The 17759-nt window shown below is 31.5% G+C and overlaps 1 protein-coding gene across 4 annotated transcripts in view; it reads right to left on the bottom strand.

Moving 5' to 3' along the window:
- The window catches only part of LOC105210619 (general transcriptional corepressor trfA), a 137721-nt gene that overhangs the window by 40675 nt on the left and 79287 nt on the right, over window positions 1–17759 (bottom strand). For all 4 annotated transcript variants that reach the window (XM_054230623.1, XM_054230622.1, XM_011181693.3 and 1 more), the window contains exon 4: window positions 7984–8029. The gene's annotated coding sequence lies outside the window, so the exon portion shown is untranslated. The remainder of the gene's footprint in view (window positions 1–7983; window positions 8030–17759) is intronic.

Here is a 17759-nt window from a genome sequence, read left to right as displayed (position 1 = left end):
AATAAATAATTAAGAAAATAGTATTAAAAAATTGAGAAGAATGGAAAAAATTAAAAACAAAAATATTTTGAATTGTTTTCTACAAAGAAAAATTAAAAATATTTTTATTTTATTTTGTCTACGGTAAAAATTCTTATATAAAAAATAATTCAAATATATTTTTATTTTATTGTATTAAATAATTTTTTTTTTCATTTTATTAAATAAAAAATGGAAAAAAAAATAAAAACAAAAATAAAAAATTTTTTAAATTGTTTTCTAAAAAAAAAAATTATAAATATTTTTCTTTTATTATTCAAATAAAAAAAAATTAAATAAAAAATAATTAAAAAATATTATATTTTTATTTTAGTTTATTAAATTTTTTTTATTTTATTAAATAAAAACTTTTTTTTATTAAAAAATAAAATTAAATTTTTACTTATTTTTTATTTAAAATTCTTTAAAAAAAGAATTAAAATGAATTATAAAAATTTAAAATTGACGCGTATAACGTAAATATTTTACAATGTATGAATTCGAAGATATAAATAAAATTTAAATATTTAAAATTTTAAGTTTTTTTTTGGTAAACATTTAATCAAATTCGATTCAAAATTGGAATATTTTTAAAGTAATACGTATATTTTTACCGGCGTAATGTATTTAATAAAATTAATGAAGTTATTCTTTATTTATTTTTCTATATAGACAAAAATAGCTTACAGTCAAGTTTTTCAAATATCTGACACTCATTCATTTTCCTACAGTGCACGCACTCATATTAATGCGTTTATGAGGGAGTCGACATGCTTTTTTACTTAAAACTTACCACAATCTATATAAATATTGTATTTATTATTAGTAACTAGTCTTTCAACAAACAGTCGCATTGTCTGGTTATTTCACTTTCAACCGGAAAAAAGTAAAAATTGAAAAAAATAAAAAAAAACAACGCATAAAAAGTGCAAGTTTTTTATACAAACACACACACTCACACAGAAATTTTAGTGATTTTAAGATCGCAACATTAATTTCATTCACTGCGCACTTGTGAGCTGAGTACAATCACTTGTTGGTTGGTGGCAGCACATACACTATGTATAATGTAACCTGTACTTATGTGGACAAGCAAATTGTTATTGCTGTAGCAAAGCACAAGTACGTCTCATGTAATATAAATAAGCCTGATTGACTTGATTTGCGCTTGACATGAAGGTGAAAGTGCTTTTCGGCGTTGACTTTGACTCATTTTGTTGGCAACGCTTTTTCATATGTGTATTTGTATTTGTATTTACTTTGCATTGACATATTATTGCACGGTTGTTGTTGTTGCTGGTGCGTCACTAACAAACCACAGTCCATAGAAACTACATACTATCAGCACCACTCACTCACTCACTTCACTTCATTCATTTGTTTACTTACTCAAGTGATCACTTGATTTTTGGTGAGCAAGTGCCACCTGCGTCTCAAGCGCCGAATTTGACGTATTCTTTCTTATTTTGGTTTTGTTTTTGCATTTTCATATATGGCTTGTTGTGTATTAGGTACTTTCATGTGTCGGAAAGAAAGGTGATTTGTTTGTTTGAAATGCGAAATTGCGATAAATGAATTTCAATTTATCAACTTGGAGAATTGGCGAAATGCGCAACGCTTGAGAATGTAAATATTTGATATTTTTGTGAGAAAGTACACTGAGGTATGTAGTTGTATGTACTCGCACGCACTTTCTAATAAAAAGAAGAGCTTAAATGACGTGAAATATACAAGGAATGTCTTAGAGGGGAAATTTTGGCAATACTTTTTGGTAAAATTTGTTTGCGTTGGGTGCGTGGCTAATTACTTTTTCAAACAAAATTATACTGGTATCAATGTAAAGTGAGTATCTAGTATTGAATGCGATGGACAGACTGTTTTCTAAATCTCTAACAATATTGAAAGAGATCTTCAAATAATTTTTCATTATAATTGTTCCTGGATACTTTTACTTAATAGAGAAAAAATAGGATTATCCAGCAATGTGAGATATTATATGTATGATATATCTCAATGATAGGTAATTGCCGGAGATTTTGTATAAATTGTGACAAATATAGGAAATATTGTCCTATATTACAATAAAATTTGGCACATTCTTTCAAAGATTTTCATTATTCCCTATCTAGAGACTCTCTCTTGTCGATAAATTCACAAGAACAAAGAACAAAGTTGGCGATGTGATAATATTTGTTTTTAAATATCACATTTCTGTCAAATTTGGCATTGAAAAATATTTATTTTTTGATTTTAATAACTTAAGATTTAAAACTCAAGAAGTCGTAAAGCATGGATGCTGTTAGAAATAATTAACTCACATAATGTTCTTTAGTGAGTAAATATTAATTTCTCTACTAAAGAGAGACTTGTATTGCATATGACCATGCTTTGGAGGATATAGAGCAAGTCGTTCTCCGTAAGTACACAAACGTGGCCTGAGTTGAATAAGAGCCGCACATGTCGCTTATTGAAATTTAAGAGGAATGACACAAGAACCCTTGTAGGGTTGTTAACGGGGCACTGTCTGATTGGTAGATACGCCAGCAGACTGGGGTTACCTTTTAATGATTATTGCAGAGGCTGCCAAGAAGAAGAAGAGGAAGAAACGATTACACACCTTCTATGTGGATGTAAGGCTCTGTATAGGAAAAGAATCGCAACTATTGGACGCGGTTTTGTCGATGATGCGGGCGAAGTTGCTCATATCAAATTGTGTGAACTTTTTCACTTTATTAAGACCACAGGGTGATTTAAAGATACCTACCTAGAGCAAGTCATTTAAACAGCTATTAAATATTGTTCGATTCGCTACTTTCGAATGTTTAATGAGTCGAAAATTGCTATTATTTCGACACCGAGAATAATATAGACTTATAAGGGCTTAATGAGTTCTGACCAGTGAGAAAAGCAATGAACAATCTATTTTGTTAAAAGCTATTATTGAAAAATCTTGATTTTTGTAGAAAATGGCAGTTGACACTAGCCCCTTAGTTATGGTTGTTAAATGGTAATTTGATAACTCATCAGTACTCTGTTGTCCTTAGGTTTTGGCTTCAAGCCCAGTATTTTCATGTTTCTTGCAAATTGGAATTGGAGATTTCCAAGATTATAGTAGAGAAGACGGACTGATAAATGATGCCGGGAATATAATAAGCCTAAAATAAATATTGCTGAGGTCCGGATGGAACTAATAAGGAAATCTTAAACATTATCGCGCACATTTATGAAATGAAGAAGAAATTCAATTCTCTTATCTTTTGAGACAGTCAGCCAACCCGGAACGTATTCATAACATATTATTGCTATATATTGATATAATTGATATTTAAAGAGGGGAGAGCAAGCGCAAATATCTAGTTTTTCCCATCAAAAGAAAACAATTACATAATTGTTTGGCTAAATAAGCTTGTATATGCATTTTAAAAAAATTAAAAATTTTCGCAAAATCTGTGCAAAATACACACAAATGCGTAGATAAATAAGGAAATACAGGAAATCTAAATTTTCACACACTCGCTTTTGTAAGCGACCCGAGACGTTTAATTACAATGCAATTGCGCTGACCGCTTGCCAAATGTGTGCGAAAATGCGCAGCGATTTAACTGCTTGCAAGGAGCAAGCGTGCGTTTTCGCAGAAATTACAGTTTGATATATTTTTTATTTTAATTTTCATTTTCAAAGAGTAACAAATCCACGCTCGTACTCGAAGCACTTGTTGTTGTTGTTGTTGCACACGCACAATGCACGGCAGTGATTGAAAGTTGCACAAGCGAAACGAAGAGAAATGCAATGGCGAAATAAGCAACAGCAGCAACAACAACAACTGCATACAATTGGTCAAAACAATGCAGCAGGTGCAGCGAGCGATAAGCCGCACATGGGCTTGCAGCATTGCACAAGCGGGCGTTCGCACCAAAGTGTGCCGTTATATAAAGAATTTCACTACACGCGGGCTGGCTGGCTGGCTCAGCTGAGTGGCGACGTTGCGCGCTGCACAAAGCAAAGTAGCAACAAACAATTAAGCTGCATCATGCAACAAATACCGATTGGCATCGACGTGAAAGTCCAAAGAATCGCAACGTTCGCTGGTGTTGGTTCGTTGGTTGCGAATACATGATTGTAAGCACTTGTATACTCGTATATGTATGTGTGTATGTGTTGTATTTATAGCATACATAATTTTGCGAGTGCAGTGCACATAGTGGCACAGCGAAATGGGGAAGGTGCAACATGGTGCCACGTACCACCAGCTCCGCAGTGAACAATGCAACACAGTTGATTATGTGATGCAGTAATGTAACGTTTTTTGGGATGAGAGAGGGGAAGTGTATACGAAATTCGCCCCTCACAGCTGTAAGTACGGGCATATTCGTACATTGTCGTTTGTTGTTGTTTTTGGTTTTTTTTAGTAAAAGTTAAGTATGTAAAAATTTGAGATATTAACATAATAAAATAAAAAAAATAGATGAAATCATATAAAGATAGTCCATCAAAAAAAAATACTAAAAATTAAAGGAAATTAAGATTAAGAAAAAAATATTTATATTAAAAATTAAAAAAACTAAAAAAAAAAAAATAAAACAAAAAGAAATATTATAAATCCAAAATAATATAAGGTGCAAAACGTAGTTATTGTTGGTGTGAAAATTATTCATATTTTTATTACAAAGTGGCTATAAAAAATTGATAGATATCAAAAAATTATCTAAAAATCGTCACTATAATTTAAAAGAGGGATATTGTTGTTGTTGTAGCTACACAAAAAGTTCTCTATATACATATCTTAGACAATACTGAGGAGTCGGCAGCCTATGCATTCGTAAACATTATGGCTAGGAGGGAGGCTGCTCTCTTCTACTCTATTTGTTTATGTCGTCTATGGTTTAAACTCAACTCGAAAAATGAAAGATTCTAAAAAATTTACATCGATTCTAAGGGGATAATGGATTTTTGAAATAATTTGTAATATAAAATCTTTGTGTTTGCATTGAAGACCGGACTCATAGAACTCAAATTAAATATAAAAAAATTATTTTCATTTAAAATTTATAAATTCTAACCTCATTTTACTTTAGAAATAATATATACATTTTTTCGTTACAAAACTGTTTATAAAAAAATACATCTTGAAAAGAATTTAGATCCAGAGAGAAAAATATTTGGAGTTTTTTCTATTCGCAGCTGCGGTTGTCTATTCAATTGGGCATATTAAGCCTGTTTCCGCGACAAAATCAAGCCGCAAACAGTACTATAACATATGTATGTACATACACACATAAAAATTCAGATATTATACAAAAACAAAGTCAACCACAAAATACTCTAAAGCTTTGTTCGCTCACCGCACCTTTTCGAGCACCTTGCTTTGCCAGCTTCTATTCAAGTCAAGTCTGTGCTTGCCTAAATTTTCGCTTGCAGGTTTTCCTTTATGAACAACATTTTTTTATTTTTGAATTTTTTTTGTTTAAATTTTCTTTTTTGTATATTTTATTGAATTTTGTATGGTTTATAGGTAGGTCTTTTACGCTCTGAAGGACGTTTAGTCCATGCCATATATGCAATGTGTACGCTCATTTGCGCTACGTGTTGTGGTTTGATTGAATTTTTTGCATGAATATTTTGACATTTTGGCGATGTGGCGAATGCGAGTTTTGTTTTGATTTTGGTTCTGCAATTTTGTGAAGGAATGCGGTGGTGTGTTTTGCTACACCTTTTTTGGTTTTAGTTATGTTTATTTTTATTTTTGTTTTTAATTTATTTGTTGCTTTAGTTGATTTTACAAATCGAGCAAGTGTTTACGGAATTGTTGAGAATTTGATTTTTTATGATTATTTTTAGCTTACATGTTTATGAACCACATAGTGAGTGAGTGGTACTACTAAAATGAAACTTTAATAATAATCTATTGCGGTTAGGAAATTTGGAAACAAACTACAAACTATTGACAGAGTTTTTTCGTGGATTTAGCTAAGGTATATTTTTTCAATAATTAAATTTTTTTAGAATTATTTAACTAAAATGGCTTGAGGAGACCGGCTGTAGCATTATAAGTGATATAGAAAGAAAGAAAATTATTTTAATTTTGAAAATTTTGACATTTGGTTTTATAAAAATCAAAGTGTATTCAACAAAGTGAACCAGGTATATGACATTTCATTTTTTTTACCCGAATTTAACATGTTTGTTGCCATTGATTTAACCCATACATTTATTCAAAAATTCATATTTTGAAATTCAAAAGTAAACAAATTTCAAACCAAAAAAAAATATTTTTTAAATGAATAAAAGAAAATGACGAATACTTTCTGCTTAGGCAAAACAACAATTGCAAACAATTTTATCAATATATATTATATTGTTAAAGTTAAAAAAGACGGGTTAATGTAAACAAATACATGAATTGTTTACTATTTTATTGTTAAAAGCGGGTATGTCAAATACTTAGTTCACTTTGTTGAATACACTTTGATAAAAATATTCTAAATGTCTCCAATATTTTCCAATATTACAAAATTTCGACTTAAAAAAATATTACAAAAAATAAATGAAGCGGATTTCTTCTACTACTTCAAGTAGGCTTTCAATGATCGAACAATAATCTTAATGGAGGTTAATTATACATAATTTCAAAGTCAAATCCTATACAAAACAACAATTACTCATTGCAAATTATTCAAATTAAATAAATAAAGTTAGAAAAGCAAATTTTGTATGGTCTATTAAAATTGGCTGTTCCGAAAAAACGATTGTAATAAAAACGAAAAATTAAAATATACATACAGAAATACATACCAATATAAATAAAAAAAATTTTGAGTTATTCAGAGGGGCTATACCAGTGTGGCATTTTCGAAAAATAGTTTTTTCTATTTTTTGCCTACTAGATAGTTATACTTTCAAAAATATCCTGTGGAAGCGGTAAGGTCATATCTTAAATAGTTTTTGATTGACAGCGTTCTAAAGAGCGACCCAGATAAAAGCCGTTATAGTCAAAACTTTAAACGCGTTTTTCTCGAAACCACATTTTTTCAAAATTGCTGGTATCATAACTGAACCAGAAATTGACCGATCGACTTCAAATTTAAACTGTGTATTCTTGAATATATTTATTATACAATGATCTATCTTTTTGATTGGTTGAAAATTGTCAATTTGGCATTAAAAAAACGACCATTTTCTAAAAATCGCTTTTTTTTCAAAACTACGCCATACTGTTAATTTTTGATATTTTCCAAAAATCGTTGGTCATTGTATAGTAAATACCTTCAACTTTAATAACTTTTTAGAATTTTTTAGTTTCAGCTACTCATTCGGCCGGAATCATGTCAGCAGTTGGGTAACTTTTTTTTACACCTCCGCAGACAGCACATTATTCTGTTATTTTTTTCAATATTTTTGTAAAAAAAATCTTAAAATATACCTGAAAATATACCTTATTACGTCCAAAAATCTTCGAAACAATCGATCGAGTACTTTCTACACTCTGGTATAGGACCAGGACTAAAGCAAATATCATTTTAAATTTCTTTAGAAAATATTGGGGATACTTCTCATATAGGATTATAACCCAATAATCCTAATCAAAGTGGAAATACATTTATTCAAGATTTTCTTTAAATTTGATCAAGAAGAATGCAGAAATGTTTCAAAATGACTGACATTCTCTCATCGAAATGTATAAAAAATATTTTTTTAGAAAAAATAAATTAAAATATATATATATATGTATCTTAAACTTAATTATTATTATTTCATTTTAAATATTTACAAAGTAGATTATGTCAAATATGCTTTGTGTACATTTGAAAATTCAACTCCAAACTAAATGAAGTTCGTTGCTTAAGTCTTTTGTTATAGTTTGCTTTACAGTTTAGATATATTACTGTCAAATGCTTGTCTACAGTTATGTGTACAAAATTGTATATATAACAGTTAATTATAACAAATAAAGCCAAAAACACTTACATGCAATGCGACAATACCGCTGAGGCTCATTAAATTGTCGACAAAACTGCAACGAAAATAGAAACAGAAAAAGGTTAGTTACAAGTAAATTACTAAATTAATTAAATGCTATTTTTAATTACTCATTTTGCTAGTTTTATAAGTTTATACTTGTGAATGACAAATTGCTAAGCTGTTTTAGCAAAACAAAAAAAAAAAAACAGAAAATAATTTCGCGTTAAATAATTTGGTGCAACAGTTGCGTTGCGGTACTAAAACGAACGCAAGGCTGCTAAAAATTCAAGCCAAAAAAAAAATATATATATATAATCATATAAAGCATGCGCATGGTTCGGCCAGCGTGAGGGAGGTTATGGTAAAGTGGTGGCGGAAAGCTTTTGATGTGCACTCGTACACTCGTTTGTTGTTGTTGCTGGATAATGGCACTGGCACTGGCGCTGCCTTAAAAGCTAGTTGATGATGTAGTATGCAGCCGATTTCGTTAAGTTGAGCTGTTTTGTTGTTGTTGTTGCTGTTATTTTTGCTGATGATGACGATGATGATAATGAGGAGGGTAAGCAATTGACCCACATTCTCAGCGCTCGAGAAAATGCAGAATGCAATGCAAAAGCGAGCAAGCAAGCAAGGCATGCACTTGCGGCTTGAAAGTCCGCCAGAGTTGCAGTGAGAAACCCGAACTGTGGCAAGTTGAAAAATTAAATCAAAAACAACAAAAAAACAATAATAAAAAGACAAGTGCGCAACAACAACGCTGATGCTGGGAAAAAATTGCAAAAACCAGTCAACAACAACAACAACAACAACAGTTTTAGAGACTTGGCGAAAAAACGCTGAACTCGCTTAATACCTTTTTTATTTTTATTTTCTGCTTGCTTTTATATTTTCCGTTTTTTTCGCTTAGTGGAATTGCTTGTTGTTGCAGCTTCTTCCGCCCGCTGGTTTTCCTGTTGAAGCGGCTTGCTTTTTTTGTGTGCACTTTTGATTTGCGCTGTTTTCCTCCGGTACTCGTACTCTGACTTCTATTGCCATTTTTATTATTTCGTTATTTTACTTTTTACTGCCATGCCGAATGCTCGGTGTGATTATGTAACAGCGCGCGGCAAGTTTGAAACATCGAAGCACAAAAACAACTACATGGCAAAACAAGCACAGTTATCTGCGGAATTGCATCGGCGAACGTGATGCACGTTACCTAGCAAAATAGTCATGGAAATCGTAAAAACTAAAATAAAAACAACATTTGCATTAGTGGCCAACAAATAACAGCAACTAAGCACTATTGTTACAACAAATATGCAATTATTGTGGCAACCATTAAGAAAACGAGAGAGAGAGAGGGCAAAAAATTGCATGAAATGGATGAAATACAGATGGAGAGGTATACCTATTAATTGCTTACATTTATTTAAAAGTACATATATGTATATAAGTCTATAAAAACCTTAAATGAAAAATATTATAAAAGACCGATTTCGAAATGAGTAAGAAAATACTAAAATATCATACGAAATATATATTTGAAAAATCGATTTTTGTTGGTACTGGAGATCAGACAGTATATTTGTGGTGGCTAATCACAGTACAATAGTCAAAAATCCCCCAAAACTGAAATTCATAAACCGATTAGATGTTTCAAACAAATTTATGAACTTGTGAAACATTCTATAAGCCTATGACCAAGTATAGAATGCCTATTCCTAACAGAAAGTATACATATGTAAGATAGATATAAAACTACTACTATGGGCTTGATCTTGTAGAAAAGAGTCAGAATAACATCTTTTAAAACTTTAGGAATGCCAATAGTGTTTTCTGAAATCACCACTAAATTAAAGTCAAAATCTACTGTGTTGGGATAGTGCTGTTTTATTATTTAATAGTGGTTCATGACTCAGTTAATGTTTTCATTTGTTTTTAGTACAATCTGTGATGTTAATCGTATAGTGAATATCCTATAAAATATAAATTTAATTTCATAAAGATATCGGAAAATGAATTGAGGATAATGGTTTTTTTATTGCTTATCATTATGATTGAAATGCTGTCTGACTTTTTGATATACAAAAAAAATTATCAATTATAAAATAATGAATTTAATAATATCTAGTGAGCTCCTTGCTCTCATCATGATTCAACTCTACACTTTTAGGGGTTCCAACTGGTTACTGTTCGACTGATATGACTAAGTATCTTCAGGATTCGAATAGTCGAAACTGTCTGACAGATGGTGCTGCGTATTGAACTTGACACCTACTTATTGACAGACCTGTTACCTGTTTTCGCGATACTAAGGATCTTACACCACAAAAAGTAGATCAAATAAGTCATCTTAACAGAGTTCTGATGGGTTCAAAGCACTTCGTCGATATATAAAGGTAGAATCAGTCGTAAAATTTAATCTCACCTAACAAATAAATTAAGGGGGGGGGGGGGGTTCCCCCATTCTCAATTATTAAATATATATAAATATATAAATTATTTTTTAGGATTGTAACTTTGCATATATCAATTTGAAGACTTAAAAACGAAGAAAAAAAAACTTTACATAATTTTTTTGTTGTTGTTGTTTTTTGTGATCAAACAAAAGCCCTTCTCACTGGAACATCTTAAATCAAAAATTCAAACGGGATTAGAAAGAGTACATGCTTGGCTCTGGTATGGACTAGGATTATTAATTTCGCACAAAAATTAACAAAATCGCGGACCTTTGAACAATTTTTTTTAAATCTCTTTTTTTTCAGCCACAAATCAAGTTGAAAAGTAAAGAAGATCTTCGTCAATTTGATTTATCCTAGTTCATACCATAGCTATATATGTATAGAATAACGTATAAAATTTGGAACCGATTAGATTAATAGGTTTTGAGTAACCTCATGCGCCAGTCGTAAAAACATTGTTTCGAGAAAAACGCGTTTAAAATTTTGAGGCGCTCTCGCCTTCGCCTGACGCTTCCACCATAAATCAGCTACAACTTCATAAGTTTTTGAAATTTTCACTTGAAATTTTAAAGGAACATTTTTGAATTGTTATAGGTTTGAATTAAATTTAAAAAAATCGATTTTTTAAAACCGAGAATGGGGGGGGGGGGGGGGGTATCTTAAATTGAAATATATACCTTTAAGCCATTTAATTCAGTCAAATTTTTTAAAGATACAAATAACTTAGTAATGTTTTTAATTTACAAAAAATGTATTTTCACATTTTGAAATGATAAAGGGTATCCATGATGAACAATCCTTTCTGGCTTTAAATGGCAATTTCTATTCTTTTTCTAATTAAAAAAATTCGATATTTTTAAGCAGTTAAAGAGTTTTATGCATGGCAAATATTAAAAAAAAAATCAGTACTCTCACGCATAAATAACGGCTTACTACTTTTTCTAGGCCACTCTAACTGCCATCACATGCACTCATTATGCACAAAATTCGCAGAAAAATTACAACAAAAACTAATCAAGTTTTACGTCTGCAATTCTTGTGACAAAACAAAGCATTTTGTAATGCATTTCGATGTCAAGTAACAACACTCAAGTGCACTCTAGCAAGCATATTTGTAATACAACAGCACTTTAAGAGCAAATGAGTTTAGGTTGTATTCAAATATATGGGCTCAAGTATGTAAGTCGAATTCACATAATTTACAACAACAATGCTGCTGCGGCTGCCGCTGATGTGAGCGCCCTAATGCAATGTAAATTACAGAGGCGATCACAAGGTGTCACACCTCCATGCCAGCCCACTTGATCATCAGTGCACTCGGTGGCAAGCCGCAAATTAACAACAACAACAGCACTCAAGCAGAGCTCACAAGTATAGTTAAGAGAGAACACTGCTGGCTGCCAGGCTGTCTGTCTACTGCTCTTCACTATGCCTTGTAGCGCATTGCTGCAACAATGGACAGTGAATCAGCGACAACATCAAATGGCAATAGATTTTTCAGGCTTGTCGCCAATTGAGTGACTTAAGTGGGATGCACAACAATGTCAATACAACAAAAAAACACACCACCAGCACAACTAGTTAATGAGCAGACGTTGCTTGCGAGTGTGTGCAATTTGCCATTGGCCATTACGGTCTTTGTGATTTAAAAAAAATACATATATGTTAAGGGAAATCAGCAACAATGTCACACATACATACATACACATCTACCAAAGTAGATAATTGGAGCAATTTGCATGTTGTTGATGCCATTGAGTCGTGACACGGTTGCTTCTTTTCGTTGCACAACTCTTTTATGCTCGCACAAATAGGTAGGTTTGTAGGTATGTGGGTTTAGTTTTCTTTCCCTAAGAGCTAAATAATTTTGCATTATTTTGTGCTGGCTTAGTTTTTGTTTTTCAGCTTGTCTACTGTTGCTTACTCCACTTTTGTAGCGGCGAGTGAGTTAGTGAATGGGTATCTGGTCTATCGGTTTTTAGTCACACTGTGTCAATGTGACTAGCCATTGAGACTGTGCCAGTAGTTCTATACAATTATTGACATTTACGGTCTGCGGTTAAATGGGGGAAAAAGTGAATAAAATGTATGTTATGTGTACGGGCATTAGAGATATATGCATTCAAATCGAGTGAATGAAGTTTTCGTTAAAAATTTTTGGTTTTTAAATTAAAAAAAAAAACCAAAAAAAAAAACAATTATACATTGGGCGAAAAGGTCGGATAGTCATACTTTTATAATAAAATAAGCTTTCAGGCATGTTTAAAAAGTTATATCGTTTCAATGAGAACCGAATACCACATAGTATAATAGATGATCCAGAGAGCACAAAATCCCAAAACATTTGGGATTACTTATAATCATCATATTAGTCATATTTGTAATGAATGTAAATTTGTGTATGTGTAAGTCAGTTCGAAGATCACAATAGATCAATACACCAAATCACACAATTATGAAAATATGGCTACTCATTGTATTCCCTCTTGATTGACGAATAATAACCCTAAAAGCCTTTTCGCACAGGAGCTAATTGATCAATTAGACTCCCTTTGCTCGATTAAAGCGCTGATTTAAATCGATTGACTATACAAAATATAAATCTAATTTTTCTACATTAATTGTTAATCGAATTTTAATCGAGTTCAAAACGAAATTTAACTCTGCTAAATAGCAGTAATACTACTCGACGGTCACTGCTGAAAATGGCTATGGTTATTGAAAAAATAGCTGTTGAAACTTTTCAAGTTCTTATGAAAAGCAAAAACAAAAATGTATAATAGCTGATCGATTATCGAGTAGCCAGCAGTGCGAAGGGTAAATACTGATTCCTCAATTAAAATTTTAAATTATCAATTAATTTGGCTCTGCGAAAAGTGATTCTATAATTCAATTAGAAGCTTTAAGAGCTGTGAAGTTTAGAAATGAATTATGAAAATGAAAATGTTTTATACTGCCGGCTACTCGATAACTTGTCGCAGAGTTGCATTTGATTTTCAAATCGATTAAAATTCAATAAAAAATAAATGTAGATTTTATTTTGTATGGTAAATCGATCTTAATAATCGTTTTAATTGAGCAGAGATCGGTTAATTGATCAATCAGCTTCTGTCTAAAAACGCGAAAGACAGAAGTTTAGTTCAGTATTGATTTTAATATAATATTATAGATTTAAAATTTCTACAGAAAAATCCACTTCTATATATATTTGAGATATGAAAAAGTTCCCCAGAAATGCGGTTTCCTTTAACCAGTCATCAAGTCACATAGCAAAAATGCAAGAGCAAATCCGGTAAATCTACAATGCAGCAGACATATCTGCCATAGGAAAAAGTAATCAACCAAAAGCGCTATAAAATTCAAGTCAGTATTACGTAATTCTTTGTAAATTAATAATTACGCCCTCTCCATATTAATGATATAAATTATGAAATATATACTATACAACAAAAATACATTAATTAGTAACACGAGTAAGGCAGATAAATATTAATAAGCGGTAAAAATATAACATATAATTACAGTTATTGCCAACGAAGTTAAGCACGAAAAAACTGCGCTGTCGGTGGCTGTGGCGGTAGATTTTTTGGTAATTATGTGGTTTTCGCAAGAAGCTCAAACTGGCTTTGCAATTCTGGGTTTCTTTTATAAACACACACATAGAAATTTAGTTATCTCTTCGAAAAAAAAATGTAATAAACAGAATAAAGCGATGTCGTTGTGGTAGATATGTAAAATCTGATTTGAATCATGATTCAGAAGAGACTGAGTAAAAATAGCAAGAACAAAAAATAAATAAAAAAATAAAAATTTGATTTGAATTTTGATTCAGAGTAAAATGTAACAACAACAAGTAAATAAAAAAAAATTAATTTGGCTCTGTGCGCATCTTCTTCTTAACTGGCGTAGAAACCGCTTACGCGGTTATAGCCGAAATAATCACAATCAAATAATTATTTAAAAAAAAAATATGGATTGGACAGAAAAAAGCTTTATTTTTAAATACTTTTTGGCAGTAAAATTTCATGAGTCATATTTAAATTATTTAATTGTTCGTATTCAATTAGTATTTTCGAACGAGTTAAAGAGGTGTGTTCGGTATCAAATTTTATTTCACTTTGCTATACTCATACATACTCGAATATATATATGTATGTATATTTAATTATTTATTTACCTTATGCAATAATTAGTTAATTAAAATGTTGAAACTCCATAATTACAGTAAAATTAAATGTTAAATAATAATATTAAAAAATAAAAAATTATAAAACATATTAATTACAGACAAAGTGTTGGTCACCTCAAGTGTATGCGGCTCAGTGAATAGCGGTAACGCCTTGGTCATAAATTTCATTTGTACAAACAGCAGAAGCGCATAATTATGTTAGGCCTATCGCTTACAATTGCAATTGTTTGTACGTATGTCTTCATTTTTCTTATATTTCATAATAGTAAAGCAAGCAAAGCTAGCAAGTAACAATGGTAATATGAAATTAGCCAACACGGCAAACAACAACCTTGCCATAAATAATGACAATATTTCATTTCCCACGTCAACATTATCATCATCAACAACTTCATCGCCGGTATGGCACATAACGCATACGCCCCGGTGTCCAGCCGCATGACAGTAATTATGACTCATGCTGGCTAATTAATGAAGTCTGTTTTTTTTGTAAAATACGTATCTAATTAGTGTTGCCACAATGGCCTCAGTGCAGAGTAACGCCGCAATGAAGATGCGGAAAATAGTTAAAGCTCATGCTGTTGCGACGGCGCAGTGCGTTCGTAGAGTTCAGCGAGCAATGTGAAGATGTCATCTATCGCTGTGGCGATTGACTAACAAAAGAAGAAATGGTATTTTCTTCAACTATAATTTCCTAGTAAATTTTTTGGTATTGTTTAGGCTAAAATATGCGGTAACTTATGTAATATCAGTCCCTTCTATAATATTTATTACCAAATTGCAAAATAATTTAATTGTTTGTTGCAAAAATATACAAAAGCCATAAGAAATACATAAAAATAAATTATCAAAACTCAAAGACACTTTAACTCATCCAAAAGCGCTGCTTAATCGCAAAGTTTGTGAATTTTTCAATAATCAATTTTGTATTTAAAATTAGCTTTTGTGCACAAGTTTGGCGCCTCAAAGGAGAAAGACTTCAATATGCAAATAAGCTTTTGTGAAAATTATGCAAATAAATATATAAATTTAACTTTTGAAAGCCTAACGAAGTGCTTAAATAATACGGCATACTATTATTGGCACTCATTAATATGCTGTGTATAATGAAAACGTCAATGAAAAAGCTACAGCTAATTCATTATAAAATTTGAAAGGGATATATAATAAAACACTAAAAATTTATTACCATTCGAAATTCAAATTAGTAGTGTTTATAAAACAACTAAATAATGGGTACAATAGTAAATATTAATACAGAAAAATCACGTATCTGCATAAATATTTATTTTGAGGTTAATTACAAACTCAACAAAGCCATAAAATTGTATTGGAATAACAAATTTGAAAAATAAATTTTGTATTGATATTATATAACTGTTTACTATACGAGCGAGGTTACTTAACCCATTAAGGACAGAACGCTTAAAATTTGCGTAAAATATTGAAATTTGTAAGATATACTAATTTTGAGCTGCTAAATTAAAATCCGAAAAGAAAAAAACTAAATGTTCACAGGGGGAGTGCCAGGAGCCTGTGACGTATACGTCACGTTGGTCCTCATACTTTTTTTATTTTGTATTTTACATTTCACTTAAATAAAAAAGGAAAATTCATATTTCGAGATTAAGTGAGGAAGAATAAAAAGTTTAGTAAAGATGTTATGCACACTGTATTGCAATTATGACCTTGCCAACGTCGAACTCCCTCACAAAGTGATCGATGCCATCGTATCTTTCGTTCGCACATTCAGCATCACTTTTAGGTCTTCGAAAACCTCCAGGTGGCTTTCTAACACCAAGATTACCACAATAGTGTCTGGAAATTGTTCGACGAAAATCAATTTGCGTCATGCCTAAACCGCTTTTCCGATGCAGAATCCAAGCATTTTGAATTGAAACGTCTATAAGCCACGTAAACATAGACCACCACCATTTTTTGCCCCTAGCGGCAATTTTGTAAGCATTTATGTTCTAATCCATTCGATCTGTACCTCCCATTGAAGCATTGTACATGGCGTCCGTATATGGCCGGGGGACGTCGATTTTTCGGCGTTGTTCTCGTGAATATCGACAGACCTTGGGCACAGGATTTTTTCCGTAAATCGTTGAAGCTACAGTAACAACAGAGTTGTCAGTCCATTTGGTTATGTATATTTCTGCACCTTCCAGTTTTATGCTCTCTAAGTGTCCACGTTGTTTCTTTTTTAGATTCTCGCATTGTTCCAGTGCCATCGTAGCCCCGCTCTTTCAAACCGAGCAAGACACAAACTGAAGTATATAAATTATCAAAATATATGCAATAGGGTAATTGCCTTTTTTCGTCATTTAGATCATCAAGCATGGAAAACAATGGCGCAGGGTTCTTTCCATATATTTTTGGATATTCTTCTGGTATACGTGGGTTAATGCCTTGCTACATCTAAAAATTTACAAGGTATCCTTGGGACGTATTGAGACACCACACCTTGTATCCAAAACGCAACGGTTTTCCCCTAATAAATCAATATATGTACTACCAGGGTATTTGGACCAACATAACGTTTACGTCACAGCAATAAAAAACTTAATCAGACACTAGTAAAACACAATAACTTGTAAGTTTTTATTTCGCACTATTTGTCTACACATATTTTTTAGTAATACATTATTTTTTTTTAGTTGCACGCAAGTAAAAAATATATATATACTTACTTTTTGGCCTTTGCTCTTATCGACATTTCTCTTGTTTTCGATATACACACAAAACCAAACTAACGCCAAAGCATATATCCACAAGCAAAACTTAACTGCAACTGACGCAAACTTGATAGTACCGCTTAAGAAGAGATTATGTTGCATTTTAAATTAAATTTTCATTACCCATTTTTTTTTTACGGCAAATAAAGGCTATGCTGTCGTAACGTCTACGTCACATTGGTCCTGAATGGGTTAAGTATTGTTTTATGGCAACTCTAAAATAAATATATTGAAATTAACACCATTATTGCGAATTATTACATTTTGAAGCCATATTTTCGGTTAACTTATAATTAAAAACTACTTTTCCGGTCACTAATCACTAGACAACTTGAATAAACTATGTTCGTGTATCAAGTTCTGCGAAATGGTTGAATGTTTTGGATTATACCATATAGTTCTATTAGAAGA

Source organism: Zeugodacus cucurbitae, chromosome 5 (genome assembly GCF_028554725.1).
Source record: "Zeugodacus cucurbitae isolate PBARC_wt_2022May chromosome 5, idZeuCucr1.2, whole genome shotgun sequence".
NCBI classification, from domain to species: Eukaryota; Metazoa; Arthropoda; class Insecta; order Diptera; family Tephritidae; genus Zeugodacus; species Zeugodacus cucurbitae.
The sequence above is the reverse complement of the archived record's forward strand: the minus strand, read 5'-3'. Positions and strand labels throughout refer to the sequence as shown.